We start from the raw sequence: 19558 nt of genomic DNA, 5'->3' as shown, positions 1-19558 counted from the left end.
CGTGCTAAAGATGTTACATAAATTAACTCATCCAATTTTCGTAAAGTAACTTGCCTGGGGCCACACAATTAAACTGGGGCCACTACTTTAAACTGCCAGAAAAGTTGTAGACAAATCTTTGTCAAAAAGTAAACAAGCTTGGGGCGCCTGGGTGGCTCAGTTGGTTAAGCGTCCGACTTCGGCTCAGGTCATGATCTCACAGTTCGTGGGTTCGAGCCCCGCGTCGGGCTCTGTGCTGACAGCTCAGAGCTTGGAGCCTGCTTCACGTTCTGTGTCTCCCTCTCTCTCTGCCCCTTCCCTGCTCATGCTGTGTCTCTCTGTCTCAAAAATAAATAAACATTAAAAAAAAAAAATTAAAAAAAAAAAAAAAGAAAGTAAACAAGCTTAAGGTCCTAATTTAGATATCAGTGTTCAGGTGCCAAAGCAGTTCCCAAAATTTTGGATCAAAATGTCCATTTCCTTTCCAATTTATATTAAGTTTGGCCCTTATTTTTTCCGTGGGCAGTAAAAGTACAAGGTTCTAGAACTGGATGAAATTTCAGAGATCAAGGTAAAATGTTTTCTGAGTGATATAATTGTGGCTCTTACCTTTCTTTTGACAGGAGAAATTTGAGAGAGCATTCCTTGGATGACCACACAAACAGCCAGCACTTTTTTTTTTTTTTTTTTTTTTGAGCACTTGAAAGGAAACCTTTTTTCCTACAAGAGAAACGTTAAATAATTGAACCTCATAGATTGCACTTGGCATAAGCCCCAAAATAAAGTGGTAAGTCTGATAATGAGAGATTCTGAAGGAAGTGAACATGGCGGCACAAATGGTATAGGAGAACTCAACTTGGGTCCAGGTGGGATCTCTGTGAATCTGGGTAAAGAAGAGTGTGGCCCAATCAGAGCCATTTTTCTAGACAGTGCCTTGGAAGCAGAGAAACTAGACTAGGAGTCGAACGCACGAGTCATTTATCCACGTTTGTGTTAAAATGCAAGGGGAGCCCAGGAGCTGTGGGTCTGTGCGTTGCAGTCAAGTGGTCTGGATTCACGTCCATATCTGTCACTGCCATCTTGTGTGCAGTACTCTGCACGTGTATCAGTTTTCTTCCCTATAAAATAATAAAGACACCTAACTCATGAGATAATTACATAGAACATCAACTGTATGAAGTACTTACAAAGTCTGGCGTATATTAAGGGCACAGGGACTTCAGCCGCTATTATAAATGTCTGACCCCCCCCTCTTCTACCTGATTTATTATCTCATTCGTTTTGAATAAAGGCACTGGGGGAAATAACATGTAATGTAGTACGTATGAACTCTCTAACATCCACACCCAGTTTAACTCAATACGTAAATCGCAAATTTCCCCTCAGGAGAACATACTTTACAGACTCCGGCTCAGGCCTTCCTCCAAAGTGGAGCCAGCCAGACCACGTGTTTTGCCCCTCACTAGGATCTCACCTACCTGTGGCTTATGACATTAGTATAAACCCGGGAGGGGCGCCTGGGTGGCTCAGTCAGTTAAGCGTCCAACTTCGGCTCGGGTCATGATCTCGTAGTTCGTGAGTTCGAGCCCCGCATCGGTCTCTGTGCTGACAGCTCGGAGCCTGGAGCCTGATTCGGATTCTGTGTCTCCCTCTCTCTCTGGCCCTTCCCTCTCGAGCTCTGCCTCTCTCTCTCTCTCTCTCTCTCTCTAAAAAATAAATAAACATTTAAAAAAAAAAAAAGGATAAACCTGGGAAAGGGACATTTACCAAGTCTGTTCGGAGAAAGCCAGGCTTTGCCCGGTAATTCAGTTGGCCTTCACTGAAATCTGCTTCTCTCCACCAAGGAAAGCCTGCTGTTGTTTACAGACCCCTAAATGGGAGGTCATTGTCTCCTGCTCCTTTTTCATCCTTCTCAACTCTTCCCTTGGGCCCTCTGTCCCTGTCCGTGGGCCTGCCAAGGTTCTCTTGCCACAAGAATAAAAGGCGTTACACAAGGACATGCTTCCTGCATGTCTTAGTTCAGTGTCTGCTTCTCGAGCTTTCTCCAGACTAACCCCTAGTTGGTTCCCCCTCGGTGAGCCTTGGTCACCAATCCCCAGGCCTCCGCTTTTCTCCATGGCACTGGTTACTCTCTGAAATTGCCATTCCCTTGATCTTTCTCTGTCTCGCTGGTGAGACAGGCAGCTACAAAACAGAGGCCTTGTCTGACTTCTTAACTGTAGTAACCTGGACCTCAAATGCCTGGTAGTTAACAAACACTCAAAGAGTATTTATTGAATGGCTGAGTGAATACATCGTCGCCTTTTTATTTGTCCTCTATAACCTTGCCCAAGCTACCCCACGGATGTGAGTTTTAGATTCCTCACTGGTTAAGTGATGCTAATAATGAGGATCAGTTGAGGTAAATATACGTAAAGTAGCCAGCATAGGCCATGGCACTAAACAGTAGCTATCATGATGTTGGCATTTCCAGTGATTAAGTGGTGTTTGGTAACATATTTATCGAGGGAAATTTTCACTGGATATAGCTTCTAGGTTGACTTTTATACACTCTCAGCACTTTGAAGAGATTCCAGTGTTTTCTGTTTTCCATAGTTTCCAGTGAGAAGTCTGTTATATCCTCCTCTTTGTCTCCCTGTAAGTTAGGTGTCGTTTTTTTTGTTTTTTTTGTTTTTTTTTTGCTGCTCCTTTTAAGATTTTCTCTTTGTCAGTGTTTTGTTGTTGTTGTTGTTGTTGTGTTTTTTGTTTTGTTTGCCATGGGATTGTGATGTGCTTTGGTAGGACTTTCTTCATGTTTTACCTGCTGGGGGTTGTTGAGGATTTTGTAAGCATGAGACCATAGTTTGTGTCACTTTGGGAAATTTTTCTTCAAAGAAATAACTTCTTTAATGGTTTTCTCTGTCCTTCCCTCTGCTCTCCTTCTAGGAGTCCAATTATGTACATGTCAGACTTTCTGATAAAATCCCTTAGGTCACTGTTCATTTCCTTTCCCCATCCTTATTCTCTGGATTAAAAAAAAGAAGGGTTCTATTGCTTTCTTCAAGTTTATGTCATTTCTTCTTCAATATATGATTGGCCTTAATACCTATCCAATGAATTTGTTATTTAAGATAATTTTATTTTTTCATCCCTAAGGGTCCTATTGGTTTTTCATGTTCCTCCTCAGTATGTTAATGGTTTTCCTTAAAATCTCTGGATATATTTATAGCAATTATTTTGACATCTGTGTCTACTCATCCCATCATCTTTGTCCCTTGTGGATCTGTTTCTATTGATTGATTTTCCTCCTAGTTATGGCTCACATTTTTTCTACTTCTTGGCATAGCTACTAATTGTTTTCATCAGTTTTTGGACGTTTTGAATACTTGTTGGACATTCACATTTTGTTTTCTTCTCTTAAAGAGTGTTGGGATTTATTCTGGCAAGGAGTTATTTGCAGTTCAATTTCGTCTCCTCAAGACTTATCTTTATGAAGGTTCATGAGGTTGGCCATGGAACTTCACTGTCCAATATGATAGTCCCTAGGCACATGTGACTATTTAAGTTTCAATGTAAATTATTTAAATGAATTAAAATTAAGTAAAACTACAAATTCAGTTCCCTAGCCCCACGAGACACATTGCAAGTACTCAACAGCCACATATAGCTAATAGCAACTGTAATTGCTGGCCTGGAATATTTTTACTCTAGAGGTAATTTAGATCTACTCTAAGGCATGACCTTTCTAGGGTCTTTACTGAGTGTTCCATGAGAACTCTTCAGTCTGTCTTATCAGAACCTAAATACATCCTATTCCTGAGTAATTTACATTCCTGGAAATTGTTCAGCTTACAGTTTCCCATACATTCTTAGCTTATAGAGTATCACTCTATGCTTCCATGGCTTAGTATTAGGCAAAGAATAAAAGGGATCCATGCACAGATTTCTTTTTCATGCGTTGGTCCTTTCTCTCTCAGAACTCTGCCCAACTCTGCCAGTTATTTTACCTCCCCGGACTCAGCTCTCTCTGTTAATATCACCATCACCTCATCAAGTCTTCTTTGCTCTGCTTTCGATTCTCTTTCCTGTTGTAGTTCTCCCTTCAAGTGGGAAGCCAAGGTAATAACAGGACTTACTTGTTTCCTGTCTCTCGTGTTTCAAAGTCCTACACAATTGTGCAATAGGACTTTAAGCAATGTCTGAAAATTATTGTTCTGTATATTTGATCCAGTTTATTAGTTGTGTATTGTCAGAAGATAGGTCTAGTCCCTGCTACTCTGTGATAGCTGGGAGGGGAAGTCCTTGATTCATAAAATTTTTTTAAATTTTATATCCTGTCCTAGTGACTACTCCAAAATATAACAGATTTAATTAATTGAATAAGCCAAATGAATTTGTGTGTCTGCCACTGTTGCACAGAATGATGAAATTATACAGTTGTGTAATTTTGGCAACTTAGTCTCAAATAGTTCTACCCATGTTCTTACTTTGTCTAGAAGTTTTTTATACACCCCTTCAGTCAGTGATGCAGTTTCTACTTGCGTCTTTCATAGTTACACAACTTTTGCTGTATAATTCTTTTATATTTAGATACTTAAATACAAAGTCTTATTCATAAAGAAAATCAAGGGGATGACCACATATTTTAGTGGAAATTCTGAATAACAATAAAATTTGTAATATGTTACCACTAGCATATAAAGGAAAAGATATATAGTAAGAGGGATTAGTTCAAAAGTTTCAAATTCATTCATTTCTTATTTTAATGTATCAGTTTTGATCTCTTCATTTTTAAATAAATCGTATTAAGGCATGATGTAGAATAAATTCTTTTTCTATTGCTTCCAAGCACATCACCACAATCTTAGGGGGTTAAAACAACACAAACTTATCATCTCACAGTGGTGCAGGTCAGAAATCCACATGGCGTTGGCTAATTTCTCTGCTCCAAATCTCACAAGGATGAAATCATAGTGTTGGCTGCCTGGGGTCTTCTCAGGAGGTTCTCGGAAGAATCTTTGAAATACACTGAGATTACTGGGAGAATCCAGGTCCTTGTTTGCTTGTGCAACTTAGGCCTTCCTAAGCTCCTCGAGGACTCTCCCCATATGGATGCCTAGATCTTAGCACCAAAAATAGCAAGTTGAATCCTGAAATGTTTGGAATCTCTCTAACTTACTTTTTTGATTCATCCCTTTTTAGAGACATAATTCTCTACTCTTGAGTGCTCATGTGATCAGATTGAGCCCACCCAGCTCAGCTCATCCAGGATAATATCCCTGTTTGTGCATCTAGAGACTTAATTACATTCACAAAGTCCCTTTTGCCATGTAATATAACACAGGCACAGGTTCGAGCGATTAGGACCTGGACATCTTTGGGGCGGGGGGAGGGTTCTGCCTGTAATATAAAATATTCAGAGGAAAAGAAGTATAATGTTTAGAAAGAAAAAGAGCAAAATGATCAGAAAATGATAGATATTAAAGACAGGCATCACAGAGAAAGATCATGAAGATGTATAGGAATGCAAAAATATCTAGCACTAACTATGGCAAAAATCAGTGTCTGAAATCCAGTCAAAGAAGACCAGGAATGCAAAGTTGAAAAAACACAATCCATAATGAGGAGAAAAACCAACCAATGTCAACAAAGAACAGTCACAGGAGATAAAAGTGCATTAAAATAATTTTTAAACCTGTATTTTATTCATTTTTTAGGTAATTTTTATACCCAATGTGGAGCTCAAACTCATGATGCCGAGATCAAGAGTCACACGTTCTTTTCACTGAACCAGCCAGGCACCCGTGAATCTGTATTTTATATGTTAAAAAGAGGGGCACCTGGGTGGCTCAGCTGGTTAAGTGTCCAACTTTGGCTCAGGTCATGATCTTTGTGGGTTCGAGCCCCACATCGGGCTCTGTGCTGACAGCTCAGAGCCTGGAGCCTGCTTCTGATTCTGTGTCTCCCTCTCTCTCTGCCCCTCCCCTGCTTATGCTGTGACTCTCTCTCTCAAAAATAAACATTAAAAACAATTTTTTTTAATTAAGGGAAGATATAACACAGATTCAAATCATATTTCTAGGGATTAGAAACTACAAGGTCTGAAATGAAAATACACCAGATGAGATTAATGGTAGATTAAATATTGCAAAAGAAAAGTTTAGTGAACTTGAAATGATACCAATAGAAATTATTCTAAAGGAAAGATAAAAAAATAATGAAAAGACACCCGTGAGCTATAAGACAACATTAATATATGGATATTGGATATATATGGACAACCTAATATATAGATAAATAGCATCCACAAGGGGATCCTGAGAAACTTAACAGAAACCCATGGGGGAGGGGAAGGAAAAAAAAAAAGAGGTTAGAGTGGGAGAGAGCCAAAGCATAAGAGACTCTTAAAAACTGAGAACAAACTGAGGGTTGATGGGGGGTGGGAGGGAGGGGAGGATGGGTGATGGGTATTGAGGAGGGCACCTTTTGGGATGAGCACTGGGTGTTGTATGGAAACCAATTTGACAATAAATTTCATATATTGAAAAAAAAAATAGCATCCACAAGGAAAGGAGAGAGAGCAGGAGACCAAAAAAAGATTTTTTAAGGAAATCATGGCTGAATTTTTCCAAATTTGATGAAAATTATAAATACAGAGTTCCAAAATGTTTAATAAGCCCCACACATATGAAATATAAAGGAAATATAAAGGAAGCTAAATCAAAGTGCCTCGTAATCAAATGGCTGAAAATCAGTAATAAAGAGAAAATATTAAAGGCAGTGAAAAAAAAAAGACAACATTATACAGAGAAACAAAGGAAAGGATGATATCAGATTTCTGATTGGAAATAATGCAAACAAGAAGACACCAGAGCAACATTTTAAAAATACTGAAACGAAAGGGGGGAAAAAAACTTGTAAACCTTGAATTCTATACCCAGCAAAAATAGCTTTCAGAAACAATGGAAAACCAACTAAAAACTGTCAGAATCAAAATTTTCAGGACTCTGGATAATAATAAATATTCAGCATTCAAAGGAATACCAAATTAGAAAAAGGCAACCAAAACATGGCAGTAAAGCTTTGTGGCATTTCTACTCACCCTGGCCCCATGCATCCCTGGCACGGAAGTGATCTTTTTGATGGCAGAGCCTGCATTCCCACTGTGAGAGCCTGGTCCTTGGTTTCAGAGAGAGAGAAGCACACAGTATTTTCGAAGAAGTATGTTTGTCTGTTTTAACCTGTGTGGGGGTTACCTGAAAGTGCCTTTGTTTCCCCTGACTTGGAAATCATTCAGGGCAGAAAGATGGCTATATAGAGGGAATTAACTTATAATCGTTGCAAGGCAAATGAACTGCTGCTGCCTGGACAAAAGATTACAGCTGCAGCAAGCAACAGATGTGCCAAAAGTGGGAAGAGGGCTTTTTTTTTTTTTTAAATTGGGGCATTCAAAAGTGACTACATATACTGAGGAACTAAAAAAGTCATGCATATGCCCAAGGCAGGATGTGTGCCTAGAAAAGACATGAAGGGGTGCCTGGGTGGCTCAGTTGGTTGGGCGTCCGACTTCGGCTCAGGTCATGATCTCACAGCTCGTGAGTTCCAGCCCCACGTTGGGCTCTGTGCTGCCAGCTCAGAGCCTGGAGCCTGCTTCGGATTCTGTGTCTCCCTCTCCCTAACTCTCCCCACTCGCACTCTGTCTCTATCTCAGAAATAAACATTTAAAGAAATTTTTTTAAATAAAAGAATGAGAATGACTCTCCACTTTTAGAAAAGACTTAGAAAGACACTACACTGTCACCCCTGGCTAATCTCTAGGCCCAGCAGAAGCAAGAAGTAGGGGCTCAGAGTTGTAAATGGGCTGTCAAAGCACTGAAGGAGTGCCCCAACACATACTGAGAATGTTCTTCCCATTTCTTCTTTTTCTTTTTTTCTTTTTCGTTGGTTCTAGACATTCAAAGAAATCGCTGTCAAAACACCAACTGATCTCAAGCTAAAGGAACAGAGGCTTCAGAAATTTCACATGACAGAGAATATGGACTTGACAGAAATAGTTTTTAAAGGCCACTAAAAAACTAAACAGCTATAGTCCACAACTAACAACAAAACAAACCCTAAAATGGGAGGGAAATCTGACTTCCAGAGTTTCCATATTATATTCAAAATGTTCAGTTTTCAACAAAAGTTAGGAAGCATATAAAGAAATGAAAATGTGGGGCGCCTGGGTGGCTCAGTCGGTTAAGCGTCCGACTTCAGCTCAGGTCACGATCTCGCGGTCCGTGAGTTCGAGCCCCGCGTCGGGCTCTGGGCTGATGGCTCAGAGCCTGGAGCCTGCTTCCGATTCTGTGTCTCCCTCTCTCTCTGCCCCTCCCCCATTCATGCTCTGTCTCTCTCTCTCAAAAATAATAAAATAAACATTAAAAAAAAAATTAAAAAAAAAAAGAAATGAAAATGTATGGCCCATTCACAGAAGAAATTAACAAAAACTGAGGAAGCACAGACATCGAATTTATTAGATGAAGATTTTAAATAAACTGTTTTACATATGCTCAGAGAGCTAAAGAAAACCATAGATGAAGAGCTAAAGGGAACAAGGGGAATATCTCAACGAATAGCGAATATCAATAAAGACACAAATTAGGACCCCCTGGGTGGCTCAGTATCCGATTTCGGCTCAGGTCAAGATCTCGCAGTTCTTGAGTTCGAGCCCCTTGTCAGGCTATCTGCTGTCAGGGCAAAGCCTGCTTGGGATCCTCTGCCTCCCTCTTTCTCTGCGCCTCTACCATTTACACACGCTCTCCCTCTCTCAGAAATTGATAGACATTAAAATAATAATAATCATAAAGAGGCACAAATTATAAAAAGGAACAAAACAAAAGTCCTGGAACTAGAGAGTACAATACGTGAAATGAAAGAATCATCAGATTTGAGCAGGTGGAAGAAATAATCAGCACACTTGAAAATAGGTCAACTGAAATCCAACCTGAGGAACAGAAAGAAAAAACAATTTAAGAAAACCCACAGCTTATGGTTTGTGGTCAGTATATAAGAACCTTGGAAGCTATCACTCCATACGTATCATAAAGCCAAAGCTGAACAAATTGAAAAATCAACAATTCTTATATCCACAAGAGAAGTGACGACACTGAGCAAACCGCTGCCCCCCAAATTGGAGAGACTGGCAGGCAAATACAGAGAATAATAGTCTTCTGGAGTAGAAACTGATGAGCTAAAACTTTCCCAGGAACCAATGCTGGGGGTAGGAAAACCTGACCATAATTGATGAAATGCTGAAGGCTCAGTGTGGACCAGTCTGAGAGTTTGAACCCCAGGGAAACCAATCACTAGGAGGTCCTCACACATGTGAGTTTTACCGCCTGGATTTCTACCGTGTTCTCACAGTGAATATGGGAGAAAAATCCACTTGTGCTTACCTAGCAAGGGGGTTGGGGCAGGAGGAACCATTTTAGAATATGCCTGACCATTCTGTTCTTAACAAGGTCTGCCTTCTGGAGAAGCTATTTAACCAAACATATATCTGTCTTTTTTTTTTTTTTTTTTTTTTAAATCAGAGCCTAATTGACCTCAGGGAAGGAAATTACCCAATCCTGGGTGACTCTAGTCTTCTACATGGAGGCTAGAGGGAAGGGACGGGGGGATGGGAACCACTCAAGCCCCTTCTGGACTTACACATGGGAGAAGGAAAATACCCAATTTCAGCCCACTCTAGCTATCCTCTCTCACCTACGGGGAGTGGGGATTGAAAATCACGTGTGAAGCTTACAGTCTAGAAGCACAGCCTCACTGAGACTGAGACCTAATCATAGGACTATAGAATATTTCCCCTTGCCTACACTTTACCAGCACATTACTAAAGGCTTATTTACAGCAAATCCTTTTGCTGAGTGCATCATGCTCAGTTAAAAAAAGAAAAATTACAAGACATACTAAAAGGCAAAAAACATGGTTTGAAGACTAATGCAAACATCAGAACCAATCTCAGATATGGCAGGGATATTGGAAATTTCAGGCTGGGAATTTAAAACAATTATGATGAATATGCTAAAGGCTCTAATAGATAAAGTAGACAGCACGCAAGCAATATAAGCAGAGAGATGGAAATGCTCATAAAGAACCAAAAAGAAATGCTTGAGACCAAAAACACTGTAACAGGAATGGAGAATGCCTTCAATGGCTTTATTAATAGACTGGATGTAGCTGAGGGAAAAAACCTCTGAGCTTGAGAAGATCTTAATAGAAACCACCAAAACTGCAAAGCCAACAGACAAAAGACTGAAAAAAGCAGAACACAATATCCAAGAACTGTGGGGACAACTATAAAAAGTGTAAAACATACAGCTTATAACAAGATTATAACAGAATAAGAAGGAAGAGAAAAAGGAATAAAAGAAATATTTGAAACAATAATGACTGAGAGTTTCTCCAAATTAATGCTAAACACCAAACCACTGATACAAGAAGTTCAGAGAACACCAAGTATGATAAATACCAAAGAACTATACCTGAGTATGGGGAGCCTGTGTGGCTCAGTCAGTTAAGCATTGGACTTCAGCTCAGGTCGTGATTTCACGGTTTATGAGTTCAAGCCCCGCGACCGGCTCTGTGCTTGACAGCCCGGAGCCCAGAGCCCACTTTGGATTCTGTGTCTCCCTCGCTCTCTGCCCCTCCCCCACTCGTGCTCCTCTCTCTCTCTCTCTCTCTCTCTCTCTCAAATAATAAAAAAATAATTTTTAAAAAACTGTACCTGGGTACATCATTTTCAAAAAACAGTAAATAAAAGAAAATCCTGAAGAAAGCTGGAGGAGGGGGGGACCTTACATATAGAGGAACAAAGATACATCTAAACACAAAACTTCTCCTCAGAAACCATGCAAGCATGAGAGTGATGTGAAATATTTCAAAGATTCAGAGAAAAACCCCAGCAACCTAGAATTCTGTATCCTGTGAAACTATCCTTCAAAAGTGAAAAGGAGGGGCGCCTGGGTGGCTCAGTCGGTTAAGCGTCCGACTTCAGCTCAGGTCATGATCTCATGGTCCGTGAGTTCGAGCCCCACGTCAGGCTCTGTGCTGACAGCTCAGAGCCTGGAGCCCGTTTCAGATTCTGTGTCTCCCTCTCTCTCTGCCCCTCCCCTGTTCATGCTCTGTCTCTCTCTGTCTCAAAAATAAATAAACGTTAAAAAAAAAAAGTGAAAAGGAAATAAAAACTTTCTCAAGCAAAAATTGAGGGAATTTGTTCCTGGTAGACCTGCCTTGCAAGAAATATGTCTCTTGAGAGAAAAGGAAGATGATGTGAGTCAAAAATTCAGATCTACTAAAAGACAAAAAGAGCATTGGAAAAGGAATAATTGAAGGTAAAATAAAAAGTTACTGTTTTTACGTTTAATTGATCTAACAGATAAGAGTTTGTTCGAAATAATAATAAAAGCAACGATGCATATATATATGCTTCTATATAAAGAAAATGAATTATAACAATGATATTAGGGAAGAGATGAAGGAATTAGCCTTATTTTGGTATTGTAAGGTGCTTACACTACCTGGGAAATAGCATAGTGTTACCTGAAAGTAGGCTCAAGTTAGTTGTATGTGTACATTGCAAACTCTAGGGCAATCACTGAATAAAGGGGAGAAAAGTATAAGTGATATGCTAAAAAAAGGAGAGAAAATGGAATGACATTAAATGCATAATTAAAATGACATAAAGCAGAGGGGAGCCTAGGTGGCTCAGTCAGTTAAGTGTCTGACTCTTGATTTCGGCTCAGGTCGTGGTCTCACAGTTCATGAGTTCAAGCCGCGTGTCAGGCTCTGTGCTGACAGTGCAGAGCCTGCTTGAGATTCTCTCTCTCCATCTCCTTCTGCCTCTCTCCTGCTCTCTCTCTCTCTCTCTCTCAAAATAAATAAATAAACAAAAAAATGTTAACGACATAAGGCAGAAAAAGATTGGAAGAAAAAATAAGAACAAAGACAACAAATAGAAAAAGGGAACAGATATGGTAAATATTTATCCAACTATATTAATAAGCACTTTGATGTGTATTTATTTTTGAGAGAGAGAGACAGAATGCGAGTGGGGGAGACACAGAACCTGAAGCAGGCTCTGGGCTCTGAGCTGTCAGCACAGAGCCCAATGCGGGGCTTGAACTCACGAACCACAAGATCATGACCTGAGTTGAAGTCAGAAATTTAACCAACTGAGCCACCCAGGCACCCCTCAATAATCACTTTGAATATAAATGGTCTAAATGTGCCAACTGTCAGAGTGGATTAAAAAACAAGACCCAACTATATGTTGTCTAAAAAAATAAAAACCTTATTTTAGGAGCATGTAGGTGGCTCAGTCAGTTAAGAGACTGACTCTTGATCTCAGTCAGGTCATGATCTCACAGTTTGTGAGTTTGAATCGCACATCGGACTCTGCACTGATGGCGCAGAGCCTGCTTGGGATTCTGTCTCTCCTTCTCTCTGCCCCTCACCTGCTTGTGCTCTCTCTCTCTCTCAAAATAAATAAATAAACTTTTTTTAAAAAGGATTTTTAAAACCTTATTTTAAATATAAAAACAAAGATAGATTAGAAATAAAGGGATGGAGAAAAATATACCATGCTAACTCTAAATCAAAGAAAGTGGGAATAGCCACATTAATTTCGGACAGAGAAGACTTCATAAAAAGGGAGGTTTTAAGAGATAAAGAGGGACATTACACAGTAAGTATTAAAGGAATTGATTCTCTAAGAAGACATAACAATCTTTAACATATATGCACCAAACAACATCAGACAAAAACAGAGCTTCAGGGAGAAACAGATGTATCCATTATTATAGTTGAAGACTTCAACAGACCTGTGTCAGAAATGGACAGATCCAGGTGGGAGAAAACCATTGAATACATAGTAGAAATCAACAACACCATTGATCAACTGGCTATAATGGACATCTATAGATTACTTCATCCAACAATAGAATACACATTATTCTCAAATTCCTATGGAACATTCACCAAGATAGGCCACATTCTAGGCCATAAAACATACTTTAACAAATTTCAAAGAATAGAAATCATATAATGACTGCTCTTGGACCATAGTGGAATTAAACTAGAATTTAATAACAAAGATAGCTGAAATATCCTAAAACACTTGAAGGTTAAACAACACACTTCTAAATGACTCATGGGTCAAAGAGGAAATCTCGAGAGAAACTTAAAAATATTTGACCTAAATGCAAATGAAAATACAAGTTCTCAAAATCTGTGGTATATGGTGAAAGCAGAGCTTGGAGGGAAATTTATAGTATTGAGTGCACATATTAGAAAAGAAGAAAGATTAAAGATAATCTAAGTTTCTACCCTTGGAAACTAGAAAAAGAAGCACAAATTAAACCCAAATTATACAAAAAGAATAATAATAAAAATTAGAAATCAATGAAATTGAAAACAGGAAATTAAGAGAAAATCAATGAAACAAAGAGCTGGTTCTTTGAAAACAATAAATAAAATCAATAAGCCTCTAGCCAGATAATTAAGGAAAAAAAGAGAGGACACAAATTACTAATATCAAAAATGAAAGAGAGTACATTAACACAGGGCCCATGGACATCAAATGGACAATATGAACAATTCTCTGCCCACATTTGAGAATCTAGATGAAATGGATGAATTTCTTGAATGATGCAATCTGCCAAAACTCACACAAGAAAAGATAAAGCATCTGAATAGGCCTATGTCTATTAAAGAAATTGAATCTAAAATTAATAGCCTTCCCTTCAACAAATGGTGTTGGGAAAACTGGACAGCAAAATACAGAAGAATGAACCTGGACCACTTTATTACACCATATACAAAAATAAATTCAAAATGGATGAAAGACCTAAATGTGAGGCAGGAAACCACCAAACTCCTAGAGAACGCAGGCAGCTACCTCTTTGACCTCAGCTGCAGCAACTTCTTACTAGATATGTAAGTGGAGGCAAGGGAAACAAAAGCAAAAATGAACTATTGGGACTTCATCAAGATAAAAATCTTCTGCACAGCAAAGGAAACAACAAAACTAAAAGGCAGCCTACAAAATGGGAGACAATATTTGCAAATTACATACCTGATAAAAGGTTAGTATCCAAAATCTATAAAGAACTTCTCAAACTCAACACCCCAAAAACAAATAACCCAGTTAAGAAATAGGCAAAAGACGTGAATAGACATTTTTCCAAAGAAGACATCCAGATGGCTACAAGACACATGAAAAGATGTCTAACATCACTCATCACCAGGGAAACACAAATCGAAATCATGATGAGATAACACCTCATACCTGTCAGAATGGCTGAAATTAACAACACAAGAAACAAGAAGTGTTAGCAAGGATGCAGAGAAAGCAGAACACTCTTGCACTGCTGATGGGAAGGCAAACTGGTGCACCATTTTGGAAAACAGTATGGAGGTTCCTCAAAAAGTTAAAAGTAGAACTACCCTATGATCCAGCAATGGCACTACTAGGTATTTGCTCACAGGATACAAAAATACAGATTTGAAGGGGTACATGTACCCGATGTATATAGCAGCATTATCAACAGTAGCCAAGTTATGGAAAGAGCCCAAATGTCCATCAACTGATGAATGGATAAAGAAGAGGTGGTGTGTGTGTGTGTGTGTGTGTGTGTGTGCGTGCGCGTACACACGCGCGCAATGGAATACTACTCATCCATCAAAAGGAATGAAATCTTGCCATTTGCAACAATGTTGATGGAGCTAGAGTGGATTATGCTAAGCTGAAATAAGTCAGTCAGAGAAAGACAAAAACCGTATGATTTCACTCATTTGTGGAATTTAAGAAACGAAATAGATGGACATATGGTAAAGGGAAAAAGAGAGAGAGAGGGAAAAAAACCATATGAGACTCTTTATTATACAGAACAACCTGAGGGTTGATGGAGGAAGGGAGGTGTTGAGCACTGGCTGTTATAGGTAAGTGATGAATCACTAAATTCTACTCCTGAAAAAAAAATAAGTAAATAAATAAACTGTAAATAAAAAATAAAACAAAACAAAACAAAATTAAATTAAACTAAATTAAGCCTTCCAAAGGAGAAAGTCCAGGCCAAGATGGGTTCACTCGTAAACTATATGAAACATTTAAAACATATCAATTCTCTAGAATCTCTATAAGAACATAAAAGCAGAGAGAATTCTTCCTAACTCATTCTATGAGCCAGCATGACTTAAAACCAAACGCCAAATACCAAAACTGGACAAAAACATTAGAAAAAATTGCAAACCAATAATTCTTATGAACACAGACACAAGAGTCTTAAAAAAAAAATTAGCAAAGCAAAGCCAACAATGTATAAAAAGGGTTATATACCATAAACCAGTGGGATTTATTCCAGGAATGCAAGGCTGTTCACATTACAAAATCAATTAATGTAATCCATAAGATCAACAAGCTAAAGAAGAAAAATAACATGCTCATATCAATAAATGTAGGAAAAGCATTTGACCAAATCTAACACCGACGCGTGATAAAAACTCAGTAAACTAAGAAAAGAGGGAAACATCCTCAACTCCATAAAGAATATCTGCACAAACCCTACAACTAATATCATACTTAATGGTGAGAAACTTGCAGCTTTTCTTCTGAGATCAGGTATAAGGCAATATTGTACTGAAATTTCTAGCTAATGACATCAGGCAAGAAAAGGAAATAAGAGGTATATAAACTGGGAAGGAAAAAATAAAATTGTCTTTGTTCATAGATGGTATAACCATCTACGCAGATAATCCAAAATAACCACACAAAAAATTCCTGGAACTAAGAAGCAGTTATAGCAAGATTGCGAGATACAAGGTTAATATACAAAAGGCCATCACTTTCTATATACCAGCAGTGAGCAAGAAGAATTTGAAATTTAAAACCACAACACCCTTTCTTAGCACCTCAAAATAATGAAACATTTAGGTATCAATCTAGCAAAATATGTGCAAGATCTATATGAAGAAAACTGCAAAACTCTGATGAAAGAAACTAAAGAAGAACAAATTAAATGAAGAGATATTCGATGTTGACGGATGGGAAGGCAGTATTGTCAAGAATACAGTGCTTCCCAACTTGATCTATACATTCAATATGTAGAATAAATATAATCCTAATCAAAATCCCAGCAAGTTATTTTGTGAATATCGACAAACTCATTTTAATATTTATATGGAGCCATAAAAACCCCAGAATAGCCAACACAACATTGAGCATGAGACCAAAACTGGAAGACTGTCACCGGCCAACTTCAAGATTACTGAAAATCAAAAATAATCAAGACCAATGTGATATTGGTGAGAGAATAGATAGATCAATGGAACAGAACAGTAAGCCTAGAAATAGACACATATAAATATGGTTAACTAACCTTTGACAAGGAACAAAGGCAATCCGATGGAGAAAAGATAGTCCTTCCAACAAATGGTTCCAGAACAACTGGATGTCCACGTAGAAAAAACTGATTCTAGACACAGACTTTATATCCTCCACAAGAGTTAACTCAAAATGGATCACGGACCTAAATCTAAAACACAACATTGTAAAACTAGAAAATGACATAGGAAAAAATATAAATGCCTTGGATTTGGCAATGACTTTTTAGCTACAACACCAAAGGCTCAACCCATGAAAGAATTAACTGCTAAGCTGGACTTCATTAAAAAAAAAAAAAAATCCTGTTCTTCGAAGTACATTGTCAAGGAAATGAAAAGACAATCCACAGACTGGGGAAAAGATATTTCAAAAGGCATATCTAATAAAGGGCAGTTTGGCCAAATATAAAAAAGAACTTTTTAAAACTCAAGTAAGAAAATAAGCAATTTGATTTAAAAAAAAAATCTTTTTTTAACCTTTATTTTTTTGAGACAGAGAAAGACAGAGCATGAACGGGGAGGGTCAGAGAAAGGGAGACACAGAATCTGAAACAGGCTCCAGGCTCTGAGCTCTCAGCACAGAGCCCGACGCGGGGCTCGAACTCACAGACCGTGAGATCATGACCCGAGCCAAAGTCGGATGTTCAATCGACTGAGCCACCAGGCACCCCTTTCTTGTTTTTTTTAATTAAAAAAAAATTTTTTTTAACCTTGCAATCTGATTTTTTAAAAATTAGCTAACGACCTTAACAGATACCTCACCAAAAAAGATACACAGATGGCAAAGAAGCATAGGAAAAGATGTGCCATATCACATGTCATCAGGGAAATGCAAATTAAAACAACGAGATACCACCACATACGTATTAGAATGGCCAAAATCTCAAACGCTGACAAATGGTAGCAATGATGTGGAACTCATCAACAGGAAATGTCCATGCAAATGGTACAGCCCCTTTGCACAGGAAGTTTGGCAGTTTCTCAGAAAACTAAATACTTTTGGCATATGATCTAGCAATTGCACTTCTTGGCGTTTAATCAAAGGAGTTGAAAACTTATGCCCACACAAAATCCACACAGATGTTTATAGCAGCTTTATTCATAACTGCCAAAACTTGGAAGCAACTAAGAGGTCCTTTGGTAGGTGAACTGATAAATAAACTGTAGTGCATCCACACAATGAAATATTATTCAGTGATTTAAAAAAAAAAGAGTTTTGAAGCCATGAAATGACGTGGAGGAACCCTCCATATTACTAAGTCCATATTACTAAGTGAAAAAAAAAAAAAAAAACAATCTGAAGGGCTACATACTGTTTGATTCCAATTATATGACATTTCAGGAAAGGCAAAACTATAGAAACAGAAAAAAAAATCAGTGGTGATGTCAGGGGTTAGGGGTGAGCAGGCTGAATAAGAAGAACGCAGAGGATTTTTAGGACAGTAAAAATACTCCATATGATAACATAATGATGGATACATGTCATTTTACTTTTGCCAAAACCCATAGAATGTACACAAAGACTCATTCCTAATGTAAGCTATGGGCTTTGGTGCTAATGATGTGTCAGTATAGGTTCCTCAATTGTAGCAAAGGTACCACTCCAGTGGGGAATGCTGATAATGGGCAAGACTATGCATCTGTGAGCACAGGGTTACATGGAAAATCTCTGTCCCTGCTAGATATTGCTGTGAACCCAAATCTGGTATAAAGTCTATTAAAAAAAGAATAAGAAAAATGAACAGGGCGTAAAATACCATCTTGTGCATAATGGGAGTCCTAGAGAATATTTGAAGAAATAATGGCCAAAAACTTTCCAAATTTGATAAAAGGAACAAATGTACCCGCCAAAGAAGTCAATGAACTCCAAAAGGATAAAGCCAAAGAAATCCACGTTGCAACACCTTATATTCAAATTGTCAAAAGCCAAACACAAAGAGAATATAAATCTAGACAAAAGTTGATTTCTGATCAAAAACCATGGAGACAAGAGGACAGTAGGATAACATTTTTATGGGATGCAGCAAAAGCAGTGCTCAGGGGAAAATTTACTACTGTAAATCTCTACATTAAAAAAGAAGAAAGGCGGGGCGCCTGGGTGGCGCAGTCGGTTAAGCGTCCGACTTCAGCCAGGTCACGATCTCATGGTCCGTGAGTTCGAGCCCCGCGTCAGGCTCTGGGCTGATGGCTCAGAGCCTGGAGCCTGTTTCTGATTCTGTGTCTCCCTCTCTCTCTGTCCCTCCCCCGTTCATGCTCTGTCTCTCTCTGTCCCAAAAATAAATAAACGTTGAAAAAAAAAAAAATTTAAAAAAAAAAAAAATAAAAAAGAAGAAAGGGTCCCCTGGGTGGCTCAGTTGGTTAGACGTCTGACTTTGGGTCAGGTCATGATCTCACAGTCTAGGAGTTCAAGCCCCGTGTAGGGCTCTGTGCTGACAGCTAAGAGCCTGAAGCCTGCTTCAGATTCTGTGTCTCCCTCTCTCTCTGCCCCTCCGCTGCTCACTTTCTGTCTCAAAAATAAATAAACATTAAAAAAATTTTTTTAAGAAGAAAGACTGCAAGCCCATAGCTTAACTTTATGACTTAAGGAATTGGAAAAAGAAGACCAAACTAAACCAAAAGCTAGCAGAAGAGAAAAATAATAATGATTAGAGAGAAATGTGATAGACAACTAGTAAAATCACAGAGAGAATGAATGAAACCAAAAGTTGGTTCTTTGAAAAGATCAACAGAATTGAGAAACCTTTAGTTAAACTAAGGGGAAAAAAGCAAATAACTAAAATCAGAAATAAAAGTAGGGATATTACTACTGGCTTTACAGAAATAAAAATAATAGTAAAAGAATACTAAGAACAATTATATGCCAACAGATTATAAGACCTACATGAAAATGGACACATTCCCAGAAAGACACAAATTGCCAAAACTCACTCAAGAAGAAATAGAAAATCCAGGTAGGCCTATAGCAAGTACAGAGAATCGTAAACCTCTAGACATGAAAAACCCAGGACCAGAAGCCTCACTGGTGAATTCTTTCAAACATTTATTGATTTTTTTTTTAATTTTCATTTATTTTTCAGAGAAAGAGAGAGCGGTGGGGCGGGGGGGTGGGGGGGTGGAAGAGCGATGGGAACAGAGGATCTGAAGCGGGCTCTGTGCTGACAGCCAAGAGCCTGATGCATGG

The 19558-nt window shown here is 38.5% G+C and overlaps 1 long non-coding RNA gene across 2 annotated transcripts in view; it reads right to left on the bottom strand.

Annotated features, from left to right (window-relative positions):
• Positions 1-940: 940 nt before the first annotated feature.
• The window catches only part of LOC122217498, a 32824-nt gene continuing 14206 nt past the window's right edge, over positions 941-19558 (bottom strand). Inside the window, exons 3-5 of one of the 2 annotated variants that reach the window (XR_006201554.1) lie at positions 7061-7137; positions 4859-5080; positions 941-1097 (exon numbers count right to left, since the gene is read on the bottom strand). This is a non-coding gene — a long non-coding RNA (uncharacterized LOC122217498). The remainder of the gene's footprint in view (positions 1098-4858; positions 5081-7060; positions 7138-19558) is intronic. The other variant, XR_006201555.1, reaches the window with a different exon arrangement.

The sequence above is a fragment of the Panthera leo genome, chromosome B1 (genome assembly GCF_018350215.1).
Source record: "Panthera leo isolate Ple1 chromosome B1, P.leo_Ple1_pat1.1, whole genome shotgun sequence".
Lineage (NCBI taxonomy): Eukaryota > Metazoa > Chordata > Mammalia > Carnivora > Felidae > Panthera > Panthera leo.
The sequence above is the reverse complement of the archived record's forward strand: the minus strand, read 5'-3'. Positions and strand labels throughout refer to the sequence as shown.